The sequence below is a fragment of the Salmo salar genome, chromosome 17 (assembly GCF_965601325.2).
Source record: "Salmo salar chromosome 17, fSalSal1, whole genome shotgun sequence".
Lineage (NCBI taxonomy): Eukaryota > Metazoa > Chordata > Actinopteri > Salmoniformes > Salmonidae > Salmo > Salmo salar.
Genome location: NC_138307.1, coordinates 24,511,865 through 24,531,886, shown reverse-complemented (window position 1 = coordinate 24,531,886; position 20,022 = coordinate 24,511,865).

The following is a 20,022-nucleotide window of genomic DNA, read 5'->3' as shown; positions in this document are numbered from 1 at the left end:
TTGTAGAATCACTGTATAGCCTAATAAGTTAATTTTCGTTTCATGTTTATTTAATTCTGTCGTTATCTTTTTTTTATTTCATTTAAAAAAGCATAAATGTGAAATGTATGGGCATGTTGTTGAAGTACTGTTGTTGTGCCAGACTGTAGCGTTTTACATTTGACATTTTAATCATTTAGCAGACGCTCTTATCCAGAGCGACTTACAGTAGTGAATACATACATTTCATTACATTTCATGCATTTGGCGTTTTACAAATGCTTCTCAATTTATTTCTCAAATGGCAGGTTATAGCCTTGAAATAATAATAATAATGTAGCCTAAATAATTCATTTTCATTCCTTCATAGGCTACCTGGCTTGTTCCTGGCTTGTTCCTGGCTTGTTCCTGGCTTGTTCCTGGCTTGTTCCTGGCTTGTTCCTGGCTTGTTCCTGGCTTGTTCCTGGCTGATTTAGAGTCAGTATGGTGTTTAATAGCCTACTGAAATGTAAACTTATTTTCAGCAAACTTAACATGTATAAATATTTGTATGAACATAACAAGATTCAACAACTGAGACATAAACTGAACAAGTTCCACAGACATGTGACTAACAGAAATTTAATAATGTGTCCCTGAACAAAGGGGGGGTCAAAATCAAAAGTAACAGTCAGTATCTGGTGTGGCCACCAGCTGCATTAAGTACTGCAGTGGATCTCCTCCTCATGGACTGCACCAGATTTGCCAGTTCTTGCTGTGAGATGTAACCCCACTCTTCCACCAAGGCACCTGCAAGTTCCCGGACATTTCTGGGGGGAATGGCCGTAGCCCTCACCCTCCGATCCAACAGGTCCCAGACGTGCTCAATGGGATTGAGATCCGGGCTCTTCTCTGGCCATGGCAGAACACTGACATTCCTGTCTTGCAGGAAATCACGCATAGAACGAGCAGTATGGCTGGTGGCATTGTCATGCTGGAGGGTCATATCAGGATGAGCCTGCAGGAAGGGTGCCACATGAGGGAGGAGGATGTCTTCCCTGTAACGCACAGCGTTGAGATTGCCTGCAATGACAACAAGCTCAGTCCGATGATGCTGTGACACACCGCCCCGGAGTACAGGCCTCAGTGTAACGCTCATTCCTTCAACGATAAATGCGAATCCGAACACCACCCTTGGTGAGATAAAACCGCGACTCATCAGTGAAGAGCACTTTTTGCCAGTCCTGTCTGGTCCAGCGATGGTGGGTTTGTGCCCATAGGCGACGTTGTTGCCGGTGATGTCTGGTGAGGACCTGAAGCCTGTTGCGGACAGTCTGAGCACTGATGGAGGGATTGTGCATTCCTGGTGTAACTCGGGCAGTTGTTGTTGCCATCCTGTACCTGTCCCGCAGGTGTGAAGTTCGGATGTACTGATCCTGTGCAGGTGTTGTTACACGTGGTCTGCCACTACGAGGATGGTCAGCCATCCTGTCTCCCTGTAGCGCTGTCTTAGGCGTCTCACAGTACGGACATTGCAATTTATTGCCCTGGCCACATCTGCAGTCCTCATGCCTCCTTTCAGCATGCCATGTTCACGCAGATGAGCAGGGACCCTGAGCATCTTTCTTTTGGTGTTTTTCAGAGTCAGGAGAAAGGCCTCTTTAGTGTCCTAAGTTTTCATAACTGTGACCTTAATTGTGTGTTTAAACCCTTTACAATGAAGATCTGTGAAGTTATTTGGATTTTTATGAATTATCTTTGAAAGACAGGGTCCTGAAAAAGGGACGTTTCTTTTTTTGCTGAGTTTATGTACCACGACTAAGGTCTGTGTTCAGTCACTTGCTAATGCGTCTTGCCTATGAACAGCCCTTAGCTGTGGTATATTGGCAATAAACCACACCCCCTCGGATCTTAGTGCTTAAATATAATCAGGGCCGTTACATTTTTTCTTAATCTTAAACTAACAAACGGTAGGTCTATGTTTTCAGACATCATATTCCCCAATCAATTCGAGCCCTGGTTTTAAATGAACACACCAAGCCATTCACTGACACAGAGATATTTAAAGAGTGCATGGTGACTGAAGGAATTGGCTGACACAATCTATGGATAATAGACTATAATTTCATCTGTCAACAGGTACAGGTCTTCCTCTTATTTCCTGAATAGGAAGAAATATTCTCCAACACAAAGCGCTCTTGTTGTTAGTAGCCTAAAGTCATTTTCATTTGAAGATCGTTTAAATGAATTAGACCTTCTCGAATTAGTCTACTTTCAGGACCCGTGCTCTGTCCATCTCCACAGCTGCAGCTTCATAGTAATGTAAGTTATGGAAATTACTCAAATATGGCTTATTGTGAGGTCAATAACTCAGATAAATTGCTTCATTATGGGCAATGAAACATATATATTTTTATTAAAATCAATTATAGCAGTAGCAAGCTTACCTCCGGTCCTCCTTCTCATCTTGCCATTCTCCCTGTCAAACTGAACAGGACATCAGTATAGTCTATAGTCACTCTCCCTGTCAAACTGAACAGAACATCAGTATAGTCTATAGTCACTCTCCCTGTCAAACTGAACAGGACATCAGTATAGTCTATAGTCACTCTCCCTGTCAAACTGAACAGGACATCAGTATAGTCTATAGTCACTCTCCCTGTCAAACTGAACAGGACATCAGTATAGTCTATAGTCACTCTCCCTGTCAAACTGAACAGAACATCAGTATAGTCTATAGTCACTCTCCCTGTCAAACTGAACAGGACATCAGTATAGTCTATAGTCACTCTCCCTGTCAAACTGAACAGGACATCAGTATAGTCTATAGTCACTCTCCCTGTCAAACTGAACAGGACATCAGTATAGTCTATAGTCACTCTCCCTGTCAAACTGAACAGGACATCAGTATAGTCTATAGTCACTCTCCCTGTCAAACTGAACAGAACATCAGTATAGTCTATAGTCACTCTCCCTGTCAAACTGAACAGGACATCAGTATAGTCTATAGTCACTCTCCCTGTCAAACTGAACAGGACATCAGTATAGTCTATAGTCACTCTCCCTGTCAAACTGAACAGGACATCAGTATAGTCTATAGTCACTCTCCCTGTCAAACTGAACAGGACATCAGTATAGTCTATAGTCACTCTCCCTGTCAAACTGAACAGGACATCAGTATAGTCTATAGTCACTCTCCCTGTCAAACTGAACAGAACATCAGTATAGTTTATAGTCACTCTCCCTGTCAAACTGAACAGGACATCAGTATAGTCTATAGTCACTCTCCCTGTCAAACTGAACAGAACATCAGTATAGTCTATAGTCACTCTCCCTGTCAAACTGAACAGGACATCAGTATAGTCTATAGTCACTCTCCCTGTCAAACTGAACAGGACATCAGTATAGTCTATAGAATAGGCTCTGGATCATTTTGATAGTGACCACACTAGGCACACTTGATATTCCGCACCAGGCAGAGAATCGGGGATGAGGGGCAGCATTGGGCACACATCAAGATATAATAAGCAATGATTCTCAAACACTGAGCAATATGGCATTTAATCAATTACAAATGACATGACACTCCCCTGGACTAAATAAAACAAATCCTAAACCCTCCCCCTGACTGAAACAGAAGAAGCATTACCCTTCCTAATTTTCCTCTGGGTAACAATTGTGTACATTTCAACCACTCCTTTATGTTACAACACTGCTGCCCTCTTCTTCACAGTTCCTCTTTCATTTCCTTATGTTACAATGCTGCTCCCCTCTTCTTCACAGTACCTCTTTCATTTCCTTATGTTACAACACTGCTGCCCTCTTCTTCACAGTTCCTCTTTCATTTCCTTATGTTACAACACTGCTGCCCTCTTCTTCACAGTTCCTCTTTCATTTCCTTATGTTACAACACTGCTGTCCTCTGCTTCACAGTTCCTCTTTCATTTCCTTATGTTACAACACTGCTGTCCTCTGCTTCACAGGTCCTCTTTCATTTCCTTATGTTACAACACTGCTGTCCTCTGCTTCACAGGTCCTCTTTCATTTCCTTATGTTACAACACTGCTGTCCTCTGCTTCACAGTTCCTCTTTCATTTCCTTATGTTACAACACTGCTTCCCTCTGCTTCACAGTTCCTCTTTCATTCCCTTATGTTACAACACTGCTGCCCTCTGCTTCACAGTTCCCCTTTTAATTACTCTTTGTCCTTTATTTGTTCAAATTCGTCCCCTATAAAATAAAATATATATTATAATTAGAGCTGAGAGTGGGCGAAAGCTAGAAAATAAGTTAGGTCTATCATTTCCTCTCTGTCTCTCTCTCTCTCTCTCTCTCTCTTTCTAGCTTTCTATCTTTCTCTCTTCAGAGTTTTTCTATTTAGTCCAGAGGGTAAGCGTAACATTTTAGGGGAATTGTGGCTTTTGTGATAGAGGCACCACATTTCACACACAGCTAGGATGTAACGGCTGTCTTCGTCGTCAGATGAAACAGAGAAGTCATTGTCGGAAAAGGTGGACCAATACGCAGCGGAGGATGTGTTCATCATTAGTGTTTTAATGAAAAAAGAGAACACTACAAAAATAAACAAAAGACGACAGCAAACAGTTCTGTTAGGAAAACACACTAACAAAATATACTGCTCAAAAAAATTAAGGGAACACTAAAATAACACATCCTAGATTTGAATGAATGAAATAATCTTATTAAATACTTTTTTCTTTACATAGTTGAATGTGCTGACAACAAAATCACACAAAAATAATCAATGGAAATCCAATTTATCAACCCATGGAGGTCTGGATTTGGAGTCACACTCAAAATTAAAGTGGAAAACCACACTACAGGCTGATCCAACTTTGATGTAATGTCCTCAAAACAAGTAAAAATGAGGCTCAGTAGTTTGTGTGGCCTCCACGTGCCTGTATGACCTCCCTACAACGCCTGGGCATGCTCCTGATGAGGTGGCGGATGGTCTCCTGAGGGATCTCCTCCCTGACCTGGACTAAAGCATCCGCCAACTCCTGGACAGTCTGTGGTGCAACGTGGCGTTGGTGGATGGAGCGAGACATGATGTCCCAGATGTGCTCAATTGGATTCAGGTCTGGGGAACGGGCGGGCCAGTCCATAGCATCAATGCCTTCCTCTTGCAGGAACTGCTGACACACTCCAGCCACATGAGGTCTAGCATTGTCTTGCATTAGGAGGAACCCAGGGCCAACCGCACCAGCATATGGTCTCACAAGGGGTCTGGGGATCTCATCTCGGTACCTAATGGCAGTCAGGCTACCTCTGGCGAGCACATGGAAGGCTGTGCGGCCCCCCAAAGAAATGCCACCCCACACCATGACTGACCCACCGCCAAACCGGTCATGCTGGAGGTTGTTGCAGGCAGCAGAACGTTCTCCACCGCGTCTCCAGATTCTGTCACGTCTGTCACATGCTCAGTGTGAACCTGCTTTCATCTGTGAAGAGCACAGGGCGCCAGTGGCGAATTTGCCAATCTTGGTGTTCTCTGGCAAATGCCAAACATCCTGCACGGTGTTGGGCTGTAAGCACAACCCCCACCTGTGGACGTCGGGCCCTCATACCACCCTCATGGAGTCTGTTTCTGACCATTTGAGCAGACACATGCACATTTGTGGCCTGCTGGAGGTCATTTTGCAGGGCTCTGGCAGTGCTCCTCCTGCTCCTCCTTGCACAAAGGCGGAGGTAGTGGTCCTACTGCTGGGTTGTTGCCCTCCTATGGCCTCCTCCACATCTCCTGATGTACTGGCCTGTCTCCTGGTAGCGCCTCCATGTTCTGGACACTACGCTGACAGGCACAGCAAATCTTCTTGCCACAGCTCGCATTGATGTGCCATCCTGGATGAGCTGCACTACCTGAGCCACTTGTGTGGGTTGTAGACTCCGTTTCATGCTACCACTAGAGTGAAAGCACCGCCAGCATTCAAAAGTGACCAAAACATCAGCCAGGAAGCATAGGAACTGAGAAGTGGTCTATGGTCCCCACCTGCAGAACCACTCCTTTATTGGGGGTGTCTTGCTAATTGCCTATAATTTCCACTTGTTGTCTATTCCATTTGCACAACAGCATGTGAAATTTATTGTCAATCAGTGTTGCTTCCTAAGTGGACAGTTTGATTTCACAGAAGTGTGATTGACTTGGAGTTACATTGTGTTGTTTAAGTGTTCCCTTTATTTTTTTGAGCAGTGTACAATTACCCACAAAACCCAAAGGAAAAGCATGCTCCTTATGTGTGACTCCCAATCAACAACAATGAACTTCAGCTGTGCCTGATTGGGAGCCACACACGGCCCAAAACACAGAAATACAAAAACCTAGAAAAATAACATAGAACGCCCACCCAATGTAACACCCTGGCCTAACCAAAATAAAGAACAAAAAACCCCTCTCTATGGCCAGGGTGTTACATAGGACAAGTCCTCAGAAGGGTTTTTAGCTAGGGTTTTAGTGCCATCGCAGATTCATTTCTTATTTGTATTGAGATATGGTAGTTGCTGTGTGACTGAATGGTAGTAATGCCATGTACTGTAGCTGTTGTCGTGGCATCATCACATTAAAAGGCCCTCTCAGATACAGGGCACTGCACATCTGTAAATATGCAGCTGCATCATTAGGCTCTTATGAGTGCTTTTGCATGACTGGGCAACACAAGTAAAACTACCCCACTGGGACAGTGGTAGGAGAGGAGGATTGGTGAATGTGTTCATGTGTGCAGGAGCGAGAGTATTTGTGTTGATTATTTGTGTTTCTGCATCTTTGTGTATGTACGTGTGTGTGTGTCTGTTTGTGTGTGTGTGCATCTGTGTGTGTGTGTGTGTGTGTCTGTTTGTGTGTGTGTGCATCTGTGTGTGTGTGTGTGTGTGTGTCTGTTTGTGTGTGTGTGCGCGTGCGCGTGCGTGCGACTGTTTATTTGTGTGTGTCTGGGTGCGTGTGTGCGTCTTGTGTGTGTGTGTCTGTGCATGCGTGTGCGTCTGTGTGTGTGTGTGTGTCTGTGTGTGTGTCTGTGTGTGTGTGTGAATGTGTATGAACTTGAGACAGATAATTCAACAGCTATTGTAACACACCATCTACCTTTTACAGACAGTGCACAAGAACTAGTTCTGTAGTTGACTTACACGCTGAATATCCCTCCTCCTTTCAAGAACTAGTTCTGTAGTTGATTTACATGTTCAGTATCCCTCCTCCTTTCTTCTCCTACCTCTCACTCATGTACATTGACATGTTTACACATACAGATTTGTGTGTGTGTGTATATGTGACGTGCGTGTGTGTGTGTGTGTGTGTGTGTGTACGTGTGTACGTGTGTGTGTATATGTGACGTGTGTGTGTGTGTGTGTGTACGTGTGTGTGTACGTGTGTGTGTATATGTGACGTGCGTGTGTGTGTGTGTGTGTGTGTGTGTGTGTGTGTGTGTGTGTGTGTGTGTGTGTGTGTGTGTGTGTGTGTGTGTGTGTGTGTGTGTGTGTGTGTGTGTGTGTGTGTGTGTGTGTGTGTGTGTGTGTGTGTGTATGTTAGGCCTGGCAGACTGAAGAGGGACTAATGATGCGGTTGAGTGCTACCAGGTTGTCATTAGCCCAGCATCTGTTCTCATCACACTCCATTATGCGTCTGCATGGACACACACACACACACACACACACACACACACACACACACACACACACACACACACACACACACACACACACACACACACACACACACACACACACACACACACACACACACAGGCATTATGCGTCTGCATGGGCAAGGCGGCCCCGCCGACACAATGAGTGCGTCTCTCCTAATGGTCTGAAAGGCCTTCCTTTCCCTGTCTCCTCTCCTCTTCATGTACACTCATTTCAATCTTTGGACAGATGAAAGAAACCTACCTGGAATTTGCCTACCTGATGATACCTACTTGGAACGTTCTTCCACCTGTCTAGTTCTTCCCCATCTGTGCTGCAGAGGAAGGAAAGGAGAGGAAGCCACTTTAGACTACTGAGATGCACCCACCATGAAGGTTTGCATTCAGTCCCTAAGTTATGTGGTCAGAAACAGAGGTCACCATGGTGATGGCATCATTTCCTGTTTACTCTTCAGTTAATGGTCAGTTATGTCCCAGTGTGGTTTCAGTAGGCATCGAGTCATGTCCTTGGACTGCTGTCCATTGGTTTTTGGAGACAGACAGAGTGGTATTGACTTGAGCCGTGACCTTACCCAATGCTACAGTATCCCATTAATTTTGGTTTCTTGGAAGTTCATGGTGTCCCTCCCTTTTCCCTTCACTATAACAGATGACCCAATGACCAATAACCTTTTCTTATCTCGATCAGTCATCCGCCTCAGTGTGTGTGTGTGTGTGTGTGTGTGTGTGTGTGTGTGTGTGTGTGTGTGTGTGTGTGTGGGAAGAGATCTTTATAACTTGATGGCACCGGCGGAGTCCAAAGTGCAGCACTTTTGTGTCTGTGTGTGTGTGTGTGTATGAGTGTGTGTCTGCTCATCATTAACCCAGAACTATGAAACAGTTATAACTGCAGACTGCTCTATACCTTCACACTGAAGGACTACAGTTGGTTCAATTCAGTTCAATCTAATTCAATTAAAATACACTGAGTATACCGAACATTAAGAACACCTTCCTAATATTGAGTTGCACCCCCCCCGCCCTCAGAACAGCCTCGATTTGTCGTGGCATGGACTCTACAAGGTGTCAAAAGCGTTCCACAGGGATGCTGGTGGAACGGCTTTCTGAAGGATCAGACCAAAACGCAGCGTGTTCGTAGTTCCACATCTTTTTATTAATCGTGAAACTAAATGCAATACACCAACCACTTTAAATAACAAAACAACAAAGCCGTAACGCAGAGCAGGCAAACACTACTCTGTCACGTCCTGACCAGTATAAGGTTAATTGGTATTGTAGTTTGGTCAGGACGTGGCAGAGGGTATTCGTTTTATGTGGTTCGGGGTGGTGTGTTTTGTTGAAGGGGCATTTGGTTTAAGTATTCCGGGGTTTTTGGGCACTGTTTGGTTTTCAGGTATTCTATGATTTGTCTAGTATGTCTGTTTCTATGTTTGGTTAATTGGGGTTGGGACTCTCAGTTGAAGGCAGGTGTTGTCTATCTGCCTTTGATTGAGAGTCCTCCATTTCCAACGACGAATGTGTGTGTCTGTGTGTTTGCTTGCATGTGTGTGTGTGTGCTTGCGTGTGTGCACATGTGTGTGGTTGCGGGCGCATCTGTGCGTGCGCGTGTGTGTGCGTGCGTATGTGTGTGTCTGTGTGTTTGCTTGCATGTGTGTGTGTGTGTGCGCGTGTGTGCGCGTGTGTGTGGTTGTGTGTGTGTGTGTGTGCTTGTGTGTGTGCGTGTGTGTGTGCTTGCGTGTGTGTGCGTGCGTGCGTGCGTGCGTGCGTGCGTGCGTGCGTGCGTGCGTGTGTGTGTGTGTGTGTGTGTGTGTGTGTGTGTGTGTGTGTGTGTGTGTGTGTGTGTGTGCGTATGTCTGTGTGTTCCCTTTAGCTCCTATATGATCTCAGCTTTACAGTATTATGTCTTACCAAGAGGAAAGACCTTTAACATCTAGAGTGAGGGGAAAAAGTATTTGATCCCCTGCTGATTTTGTACGTTTGCCCACTGACAAAGAATTGATCCGTCTATAATTTTAATGGTAGGTTTATTTGAACAGTGAGAGACAGAATAACAACAACAAAAAATCCAGAACAACGCATGTAAAAAATGTTATAAATTGATTTGCATTTTAATGAGGGAAGTAAGTATTTGACACCCTCTCAATCAGAAAGATTTCTCACTCCCAAGTGTCTTTTATACAGGTAACAAGCTGAGATTAGGAGCACACTCTTAAAGGGAGTGCTCCTAATCTCAGCTTGTTACCTGTATAAAAGACACCTGTCCACAGAAGCAATCAATCAATCAGATTCCAAACTCTCCACCATGGCCAAGACCAAAGAGCTCTCCAAGGATGTCAGGGACAAGATTGTAGACCTACACAAGGCTTGAATGGGCTACAAGACCATCGCCAAGCAGCTTGGTGAGAAGGTGACAACAGTTGGTGCGATTATTCACAAATGGAAGAAACACAAAAGAACTGTCAATCTCCCTCGGCCTGGGGCTCCATGCAAGATCTCATCTCGTGGAGTTGCAATGATCATGAGAACGGTGAGGAATCAGCCCAGAACTACACGGGAGGATCTTGTAAATGATCTCAAGGCAGCAGGAACCATAGTCACCAAGAAAACAATTGGTAACACACTACGCGGTGAAGGACTGAAATCCTGCAGCGCCCGCAAGGTCCCCCTGCTCAAGAAAGCACATATACATGCCCGTCTGAAGTTTGCCAATGAACATCTGAATGATTCAGAGGACAACTGGGTGAAAGTGTTGTGGTCAGATGAGACCAAAATGGAGCTCTTTGGCATCAACTCAACTCGCCGTGTTTGGAGGAGGAGGAATGCTGCCTATGACCCCAAGAACACCATCCCGACCGTCAAACATGGAGGTGGAAACATTATGCTTTGGGGGTGTTTTTCTGCTAAGGGGACAGGACAACTTCACTGCATCAAAGGGACGATGGACGGGGCCATACTACCGTCAAATCTTGGGTGAGAACCTCCTTCCCTCAGCCAGGGCATTGAAAATGGGTCGTGGATGGGTATTCCAGCATGACAATGACCCAAAACACACGGCCAAGGCAACAAAGGAGTGGCTCAAGAAGAAGCACATTAAGGTCCTGGCCTAGCCAGTCTCCAGACCTTAATCCCATAGAAAATCTGTGGAGGGAGCTGAAGGTTCGAGTTGCCAAATGTCAGCCTTGAAACCTGATTGACTTGGAGAAGATCTGCAAAGAGGAGTGGGACAAAATCCTTCCTGAGATGTGTGCAAATCTGGTAGCCAACTACAAGAAACGTCTGACCTCTGGGATTGCCAACAAGGGTTTTGCCACCAAGTACTAAGTCATGTTTGCAGAGGGGTCAAATACTTATTTCCCTCATTAAAATGCAAATTAATTTATAACATTTTTGACATGCGTGTTTCTGGATTTTTTTGTTATTCTGTCTCTCACTGTTCAAATAAACCTACCATTAAAATTATAGACTGATCATTTCTTTGTCAGTGGGCAAACGTACAAAATCAAATACTTTTTTCCCCTCACTGTAACTAGTTTACTCTCACCCCCCCATCAACACCAAACACCAGCTAGAGCAGTAGTCTAGATGTCCTTCCTCTCTCCTCCTTCCCTGTTTCTCTCCACTTTCCCCCCTCCTGGCTCCCTCTCTCCCTCGCTGTGTTTGTGTGGACCAGATGCCAGTGTTGAGTAAGCTGCCTCTGGAGGCTCCCAGTAGCATATTGGTTTATAATTAATGAAATTAGAGGCATTATCTGTTTTGAAGATTCAAGCCCTGCATGCAAGGCTGTCTGTTGAAGACAGAGGAGGAATGGAGACAGGCAGACTGAACTGAAAGAGAGCAGCGGTGCAGATAAGAAATGAGCCAGAGCTGGGAGCTGGGACTGTTAATGACCTTCAGTATAGTTAGTATGGGTCCAACTGGAACTGGTTACTGGACAGTTGTCTTCAGTGGGAAGGTAGTCTCTACTATATGTATAGTTGGTTACTGGACAGTGGTCTTCAGTGGGAAGGTAGTCTCTACTATATTTATAGTTGTTTACTGGACAGTTGTCTTCAGTGGGAAGATGGTCTCTACTATATTTATAGTTGTTTACTGGACAGTTGTCTTCAGTGGGAAGGTAGTCTCTACTATATTTATAGTTGTTTACTGGACAGTTGTCTTCAGTGGGAAGGTGGTCTCTACTATATTTATAGTTGGTTACTGGACAGTTGTCTTCAGTGGGAAGGTGGTCTCTACTATATTTATAGTTGTTTACTGGACAGTTGTCGTCAGTGGGAAGGTGGTCTCTACTATATTTATAGTTGTTTACTGGACAGTTGTCTTCAGTGGGAAGGTAGTCTCTACTATATTTATAGTTGTTTACTGGACAGTTGTCTTCAGTGGGAAGGTAGTCTCTACTATATTTATAGTTGTTTACTGGACAGTTGTCTTCAGTGGGAAGGTGGTCTCTACTATATTTATAGTTGTTTACTGGACAGTTGTCTTCAGTGGGAAGGTGGTATCTACTATATTTATAGTTGTTTACTGGACAGTTGTCTTCAGTGGGAAGGTTCTCTACTATATTTATAGTTGTTTACTGGACAGTTGTCTTCAGTGGGAAGGTGGTATCTACTATATTTATAGTTGTTTACTGGACAGTTGTCTTCAGTGGGAAGGTGGTCTCTACTATATTTATAGTTGGTTACTGGACAGTGGTCTTCAGTGGGAAGGTGGTATCTATTATATTAATAGTTGTTTACTGGACAGTTGTCTTCATCGGGAAGGTGGTCTCTACTATATTTATAGTTGTTTACTGGACAGTTGTCTTCAGTGGGAAGGTGGTCTCTACTATATTTATAGTTGTTTACTGGACAGTTGTCTTCAGTGGGAAGATGGTCTCTACTATATTTATAGTTGTTTACTGGACAGTTGTCTTCAGTGGGAAGGTGGTATCTACTATATTTATCGTTGTTTACTGGACAGTTGTCTTCAGTGGGAAGGTGGTCTCTACTATATTTATAGTTGTTTACTGGACAGTTGTCTTCAGTGGGAAGGTAGTCTCTACTATATTTATAGTTGTTTACTGGACAGTTGTCTTCAGTGGGAAGGTGGTCTCTACTATATTTATAGTTGGTTACTGGACAGTTGTCTTCAGTGGGAAGGTGGTCTCTTCTATATTTATAGTTGGTTACTGGACAGTTGTCTTCAGTGGGACAGTGGTCTCTACTATATTTATAGTTGTTTACTGGACAGTTGTCTTCAGTGGGACAGTGGTCTCTTCTATATTTATAGTTGGTTACTGGACAGTTGTCTTCAGTGGGAAGGTGGTCTCTACTATATTTATAGTTGTTTACTGGACAGTTGTCTTCAGTGGGAAGGTGGTCTCTACTATATGTATAGTTGTTTACTGGACAGTTGTCTTCAGTGGGAAGGTGGTCTCCACTATATTTATAGTTGTTTACTGGACAGTTGTCTTCAGTGGGAAGGTGGTCTCTACTATATTTATAGTTGTTTACTGGACAGTTGTCTTCAGTGGGAAGGTGGTCTCCACTATATTTATAGTTGTTTACTGGACAGTTGTCTTCAGTGGGACAGTGGTCTCTACTATATTTATAGTTGGTTACTGGACAGTTGTCTTCAGTGGGAAGGTGGTATCTATTATATTAATAGTTGGTTACTGGACAGTTGTCTTCAGTGGGAAGGTAGTCTCTACTATATTTATAGTTGTTTACTGGACAGTTGTCTTCAGTGGGAAGGTGGTCTCTACTATATTTATAGTTGGTTACTGGACAGTTGTCTTCAGTGGGAAGGTGGTCTCCACTATATTTATAGTTGTTTACTGGACAGTTGTCTTCAGTGGGAAGGTGGTCTCTACTATATTTATAGTTGTTTACTGGACAGTTGTCTTCAGTGGGAAGGTAGTCTCTACTATATTTATAGTTGGTTACTGGACAGTTGTCTTCAGTGGGAAGGTGGTCTCTACTATATTTATACTCTGTTACTGGACAGTTGTCTTCAGTGGGAAGATGGTCTCTACTATATTTATAGTTGTTTACTGGACAGTTGTCTTCAGTGGGAAGGTAGTCTCTACTATATTTATAGTTGGTTACTGGACAGTTGTCGTCAGTGGGAAGGTGGTCTCTACTTTATTTATCGTTGTTTACTGGACAGTTGTCTTCAGTGGGACAGTGGTCTCTACTATATTTATAGTTGTTTACTGGACAGTTGTCTTCAGTGGGAAGGTGGTCTCTACTATATTTATCGTTGTTTACTGGACAGTTGTCTTCAGACAGAGAGAGAAAATGTCCAGTAAACTGGCAGACAGACAGAGAGAGAGAGAGAAACAAGCTGAGAAAGAGCTATAAAGAGAGGGAGTATATTATTAAATTTGACTATGTCCCAGGACGTCCCTCTCCGCTTCTCCCCCTCCCCCGGCGATGGCTGCAACCTTTTTATTCGTTTGGAGGAAATAAATGTATAAGTAGACTAGCCTCCTGCTCACACACGGCGTTGGCACATGGCCATGAATAGAAAAAGTGTGTACAGCAGTAGTTACAGTTGAAGTCGGAAGTTTACATACACTTAGGTTGGAGTCATTAAAACTCGTTTTTCAACCACTCCACAAATTTAGTTTTGGAAAGTCGGTTAGGAGATCTACTTTGTGCGTGACATATGTAATTTTTCCAACAATTGTTTACAGACAGATTATTTCACTTATAACAGGTACAAAAGTATCTATATCCACAGTAAAACGAGTCCTATATCGACATAACCTGAAAGGCCGCTCAGCAAGGAAGATGCCACTGCCCCAAAACCGCCATAAAAAAGCTAGACTATGGTTTGCAACTGCACATGGGGACAAAGATCATACTTTTTGGAGAAATGTCCTCTTGTCTGATGAAACAAAAATAGAACTGTTTGGCCATAATGACCATCGTTATGTTTGGAGGAAAAATGGAGAGGCTTGCAAGCCGAAGAACACCATCCCAACCGTGAAGCACAGGGGTGGCAGCATCATGTTGTGGGGGTTCTTTGCTGCAGGAGGGACTAGTGCACTTCACAAAATAGATGGCATCGTGAGGAAGGGAAATTATGTGGATATATTGAAGCAACATCTCAAGACATCAGTCAGGAAGTTAAAGCTTGGTCGCAAATGGGTCTTCCAAATGCACAATGACCCCAAGCATACTTCCAAAGTTGTGGCAAAATGGCTTAAGGACAACAAAATCAAGGTATTGGAGTGGCCATCACAAAGCCCTGACCTCAATCCTATACGAAATTTGTGGGCAGAACTGAAAAAACATGTGTGAGCAAGGAGGCCTACAAACCTGACTCAGTTACACCAGCTCTGTCATGAGGAATGGGACAAAATTCACCCAACTTATTGTGGGAAGCTACCCGAAACGTTTGACCCAAGATAAACAATTTAAAGGCAATGCTACCAAATACTCATTGAGTGTATGTAAACTTCTGACCCACTGAGAATATGATGAAAGAAATAAAATCGGATATAAATGATTCTTTCTACTATTATTCTGACATTTCACATTCTTAAAATAAAGTGGTGATCCTAACTGACCTAAAACAGGGAATTTTTACTGGGATTAAATGTCAGGAATTGTGAAAACTGAGTTTAAATGTATTTGGCTAAGGTATATGTAAACTTCCGACTTCAACTGTATATACTGTAGGATGAGCCTTTACTAAAATACACACACATAAAGTGGGTAAAACAGTATGTAAACATTATTAAAGTGACCAGTGTTCAATGACTCTATGTCATTACTATGCGGCGGCCGACTAGTGGTGACTGCTTAACAGTCTGATGTCCTGGAGATAGAAGCTGTTAATCAGTCTCTCGGTCCCAGATTTAATGCACCTGTACTGTCTACTCCTTCTAGATGGTAGCGGGGTGAACAGGCCGTGGCTCGGGTGGCTGAGGTCCTTTATGATCTTCTTGTCCTTCCTGTATCACTGGGTGCTGTAGATATCCTGGAGGGCAGGCAGTGTGGCCCTGGTGATGCGTTGTGCTGACTGCACCACCCTCTGGAGAGCCCTGCGATTGCGGATGGTGCAATTGCCATACCAAGCAGTGATACAGCTCTCTGGAAGGAGATCCTCAACCTGAGCTCCTACTTTATTGTCCAGGGACTGAACTTTATCGAGCAATATACTCGGAAGCGATAGATGGTATGCACTCCGCCTGACTAGGGCCCCACTTCTTTCTGCATTTTGGTTGCAGCCCCCGGGATGAATAGAGCTGACTCGGGATAGTTTTTTTCAGCTGTAGGTAATACTACAAGAAACACTTTGAGCAAATAATGTGAGAAATAACATCTATATATTGCAAAGTTGGCTAGGAGCTAGAAACAAGACAACCATGTCTTTTGGCATCAACTTATTTACACACTAGCTACCTATCCCCCCTAACTAATCCAGTTAGACCTCTATCTACCTATCCCCCCTAACTAATCCAGTTAGACCTCTATCTACCTATCCCCCCTAACTAATCCAGTTAGACCTCTAGCTACCTATCCCCCCTAACTAATCCAGTTAGACCTCTAGCTACCTATCCCCCTAACTAATCCAGTTAGACCTCTAGCTACCTATCCCCCCTAACTAATCCAGTTAGACCTCTAGCTACCTATCCCCCCTAACTAATCCAGTTAGACCTCTAGCTACCTATCCCCCCTAACTAATCCAGTTAGACCTCTATCTACCTACCCCCCTAACTAATCCAGTTAGACCTCTAGCTACCTATCCCCCCTAACTAATCCAGTTAGACCTCTATCTACCTATCCCCCTAACTAATCCAGTTAGACCTCTATCTACCTATCCCCCTAACTAATCCAGTTAGAGCTCTAGCTACCTACCCCCTTAACTAATCCAGTTAGACCTCTATCTACCTATCCCCCCTAACTAATCCAGTTAGACCTCTATCTACCTACCCCCCTAACTAATCCAGTTAGACCTCTATCTACCTATCCCCCCTAACTAATCCAGTTAGACCTCTATCTACCTACCCCCCTAACTAATCCAGTTAGAGCTCTATCTACCTATCCCCCTAACTAATCCAGTTAGAGCTCTTCTACCTATCCCCCCTAACTAATCCAGTTAGAGCTCTATCTACCTACCCCCCTAACTAATCCAGTTAGACCTCTAGCTACCTATCCCCCCTAACTAATCCAGTTAGACCTCTAGCTACCTATCCCCCTAACTAATCCAGTTAGACCTCTATGCTACCTATCCCCCCTAACTAATCCAGTTAGACCTCTATCTACCTACCCCCCTAACTAATCCAGTTAGACCTCTATCTACCTATCCCCCTAACTAATCCAGTTAGACCTCTATCTACCTATCCCCCCTAACTAATCCAGTTAGACCTCTATCTACCTATCCCCACTAACTAATCCAGTTAGACCTCTATCTACCTACCCCCTAACTAATCCAGTTAGACCTCTATCTACCTATCCCCCCTAACTAATCCAGTTAGACCTCTATCTACCTACCCCCCTAACTAATCCAGTTAGACCTCTAGCTACCTATCCCCCCTAACTAATCCAGTTAGACCTCTGTCTACCTACCCCCCTAACTAATCCAGTTAGACCTCTAGCTACCTATCCCCCCTAACTAATCCAGTTAGACCTCTATCTACCTACCCCCCTAACTAATCCAGTTATACCTCTAGCTACCTATCCCCCCTAACTAATCCAGTTAGACCTCTATCTACCTATCCCCCTAACTAATCCAGTTAGACCTCTATCTACCTATCCCCTAACTAATCCAGTTAGACCTCTATCTACCTACCCCCCTAACTAATCCAGTTAGACCTCTATCTACCTATCCCCCCTAACTAATCCAGTTAGAGCTCTAGCTACCTACCCCCCTTAACTAATCCAGTTAGACCTCTATCTACCTATCCCCCCTAACTAATCCAGTTAGAGCTCTAGCTACCTACCCCCCTTAACTAATCCAGTTAGACCTCTATCTACCTATCCCCCCTAACTAATCCAGTTAGAGCTCTATCTACCTACCCCCCTAACTAATCCAGTTAGAGCTCTATCTACCTATCCCCCTAACTAATCCAGTTAGAGCTCTTGCTACCTATCCCCCCTAACTAATCCAGTTAGAGCTCTATCTACCTACCCCCCTAACTAATCCAGTTAGACCTCTATCTACCTATCCCCCTAACTAATCCAGTTAGACCTCTAGCTACCTATCCCCCCTAACTAATCCAGTTAGAGCTCTATCTACCTATCCCCCTAACTAATCCAGTTAGAGCTCTATCTACCTATCCCCCCTAACTAATCCAGTTAGAGCTCTATCTACCTATCCCCCTAACTAATCCAGTTAGACCTCTATCTACCTACCCCCCTAACTAATCCAGTTAGACCTCTAGCTACCTATCCCCCCTAACTAATCCAGTTAGACCTCTAGCTACCTATCCCCCTAACTAATCCAGTTAGACCTCTAGCTACCTATCCCCCCTAACTAATCCAGTTAGACCTCTAGCTACCTATCCCCCTAACTAATCCAGTTAGACCTCTAGCTACCTATCCCCCCTAACTAATCCAGTTAGACCTCTAGCTACCTATCCCCCCTAACTAATCCAGTTATACCTCTAGCTACCTAACCTCCTTAACTAATCCAGTTAGACCTCTATCTACCTATCCCCCCTAACTAATCCAGTTAGACCTCTAGCTACCTATCCCCCCTAACTAATCCAGTTAGACCTCTAGCTACCTATCCCCCTTAACTAATCCAGTTAGACCTCTATCTACCTATCCCCCCTAACTAATCCAGTTAGACCTCTATCTACCTATCCCCCTAACTAATCCAGTTAGACCTCTATCTACCTATCCCCCCTAACTAATCCAGTTAGACCTCTATCTACCTATCCCCCTAACTAATCCAGTTAGACCTCTATCTACCTATCCCCCCTAACTAATCCAGTTAGACCTCTATCTACCTATCCCCCTAACTAATCCAGTTAGACCTCTATCTACCTATCCCCCCTAACTAATCCAGTTAGACCTCTATCTACCTATCCCCCTAACTAATCCAGTTAGACCTCTAGCTACCTATCCCCCCTAACTAATCCAGTTAGACCTCTAGCTACCTATCCCCCTAACTAATCCAGTTAGACCTCTATCTACCTATCCCCCCTAACTAATCCAGTTAGACCTCTATGCTACCTATCCCCCTAACTAATCCAGTTAGACCTCTATCTACCTATCCCCCCTAACTAATCCAGTTAGACCTCTATCTACCTATCCCCCTAACTAATCCAGTTAGACCTCTAGCTACCTATCCCCCCTAACTAATCCAGTTAGACCTCTATCTACCTACCCCCCTAACTAATCCAGTTATACCTCTAGCTACCTATCCCCCCTAACTAATCCAGTTAGACCTCTATCTACCTACCCCCCTAACTAATCCAGTTATACCTCTAGCTACCTATCCCCCTAACTAATCCAGTTAGACCTCTATCTACCTATCCCGCCTAACTAATCCAGTTAGACCTCTAGCTACCTATCCCCCGTAACTAATCCAGTTAGACCTCTAGCTACCTATCCCCCTAACTAATCCAGTTAGACCACATCCTGGCATCTTACCTCCCTCCACCTGGGCCTTAGCAGCAAATATGTTCTGTTCGATCAGCCCCCATTATTAGAGTGTTTTCATGGGCGTGTGTAGTGGAGTGTTTGTGTGTGTGTGTGTGTGTGTGTGTGTGTGTGTGTGTGTGTGTGTGTGTGTGTGTGTGTGTGTGTGTGTGTGTGTGTGTGTGTGTGTGTGTGTGTGTGTGTGTGTGTGTGTGTGTGTGTGTGTGTTTGTGCATGTGCGTGTGAGAGAGAATCAATTAACTCACGATCTCTGCTTTCTGCATCTGTGACAAATGACGTGGTTCCAAATAAAGGATTGTAATGTGCATGTCAGTTAGGTGCTGGCTACTCTCTCCTCATCCTGTCTCTCCAGATAGTTGCTCAGCTGCTGGAATTATTAGGCTAGGTAAATAAATATGGCACACATAATCCCATCCCCCTGTCCCAGTTAGATGAGATTAGCTGACAGATACTGTACTGAGCCACATCAATATACAGACTGCCAGACGCATACAGACCAAGGTCTGTCTGTCTCTGTCTGTCTGTCCGTCCATCTGTCTATCCTTCAATTCAACACAGAACAATCAATTATTGCACACAATGCATATCTTATGTCTAATACTACCCGGAGTTTATGACATCAGAAAGCGCTGACCTCATTGACATCGACATGGGGAGGGACAAATTTAAATAAACAGTGCCGTCTATTTAGTAGAGAGAGTGTGTTTATAATGAATTCACCTCGCAGCAATAACCCACTGCTGGACATTATCAGGGTACAGAGCAGAGATAGAGAGAGATTATACACACACACACAAACAGATGGGCGG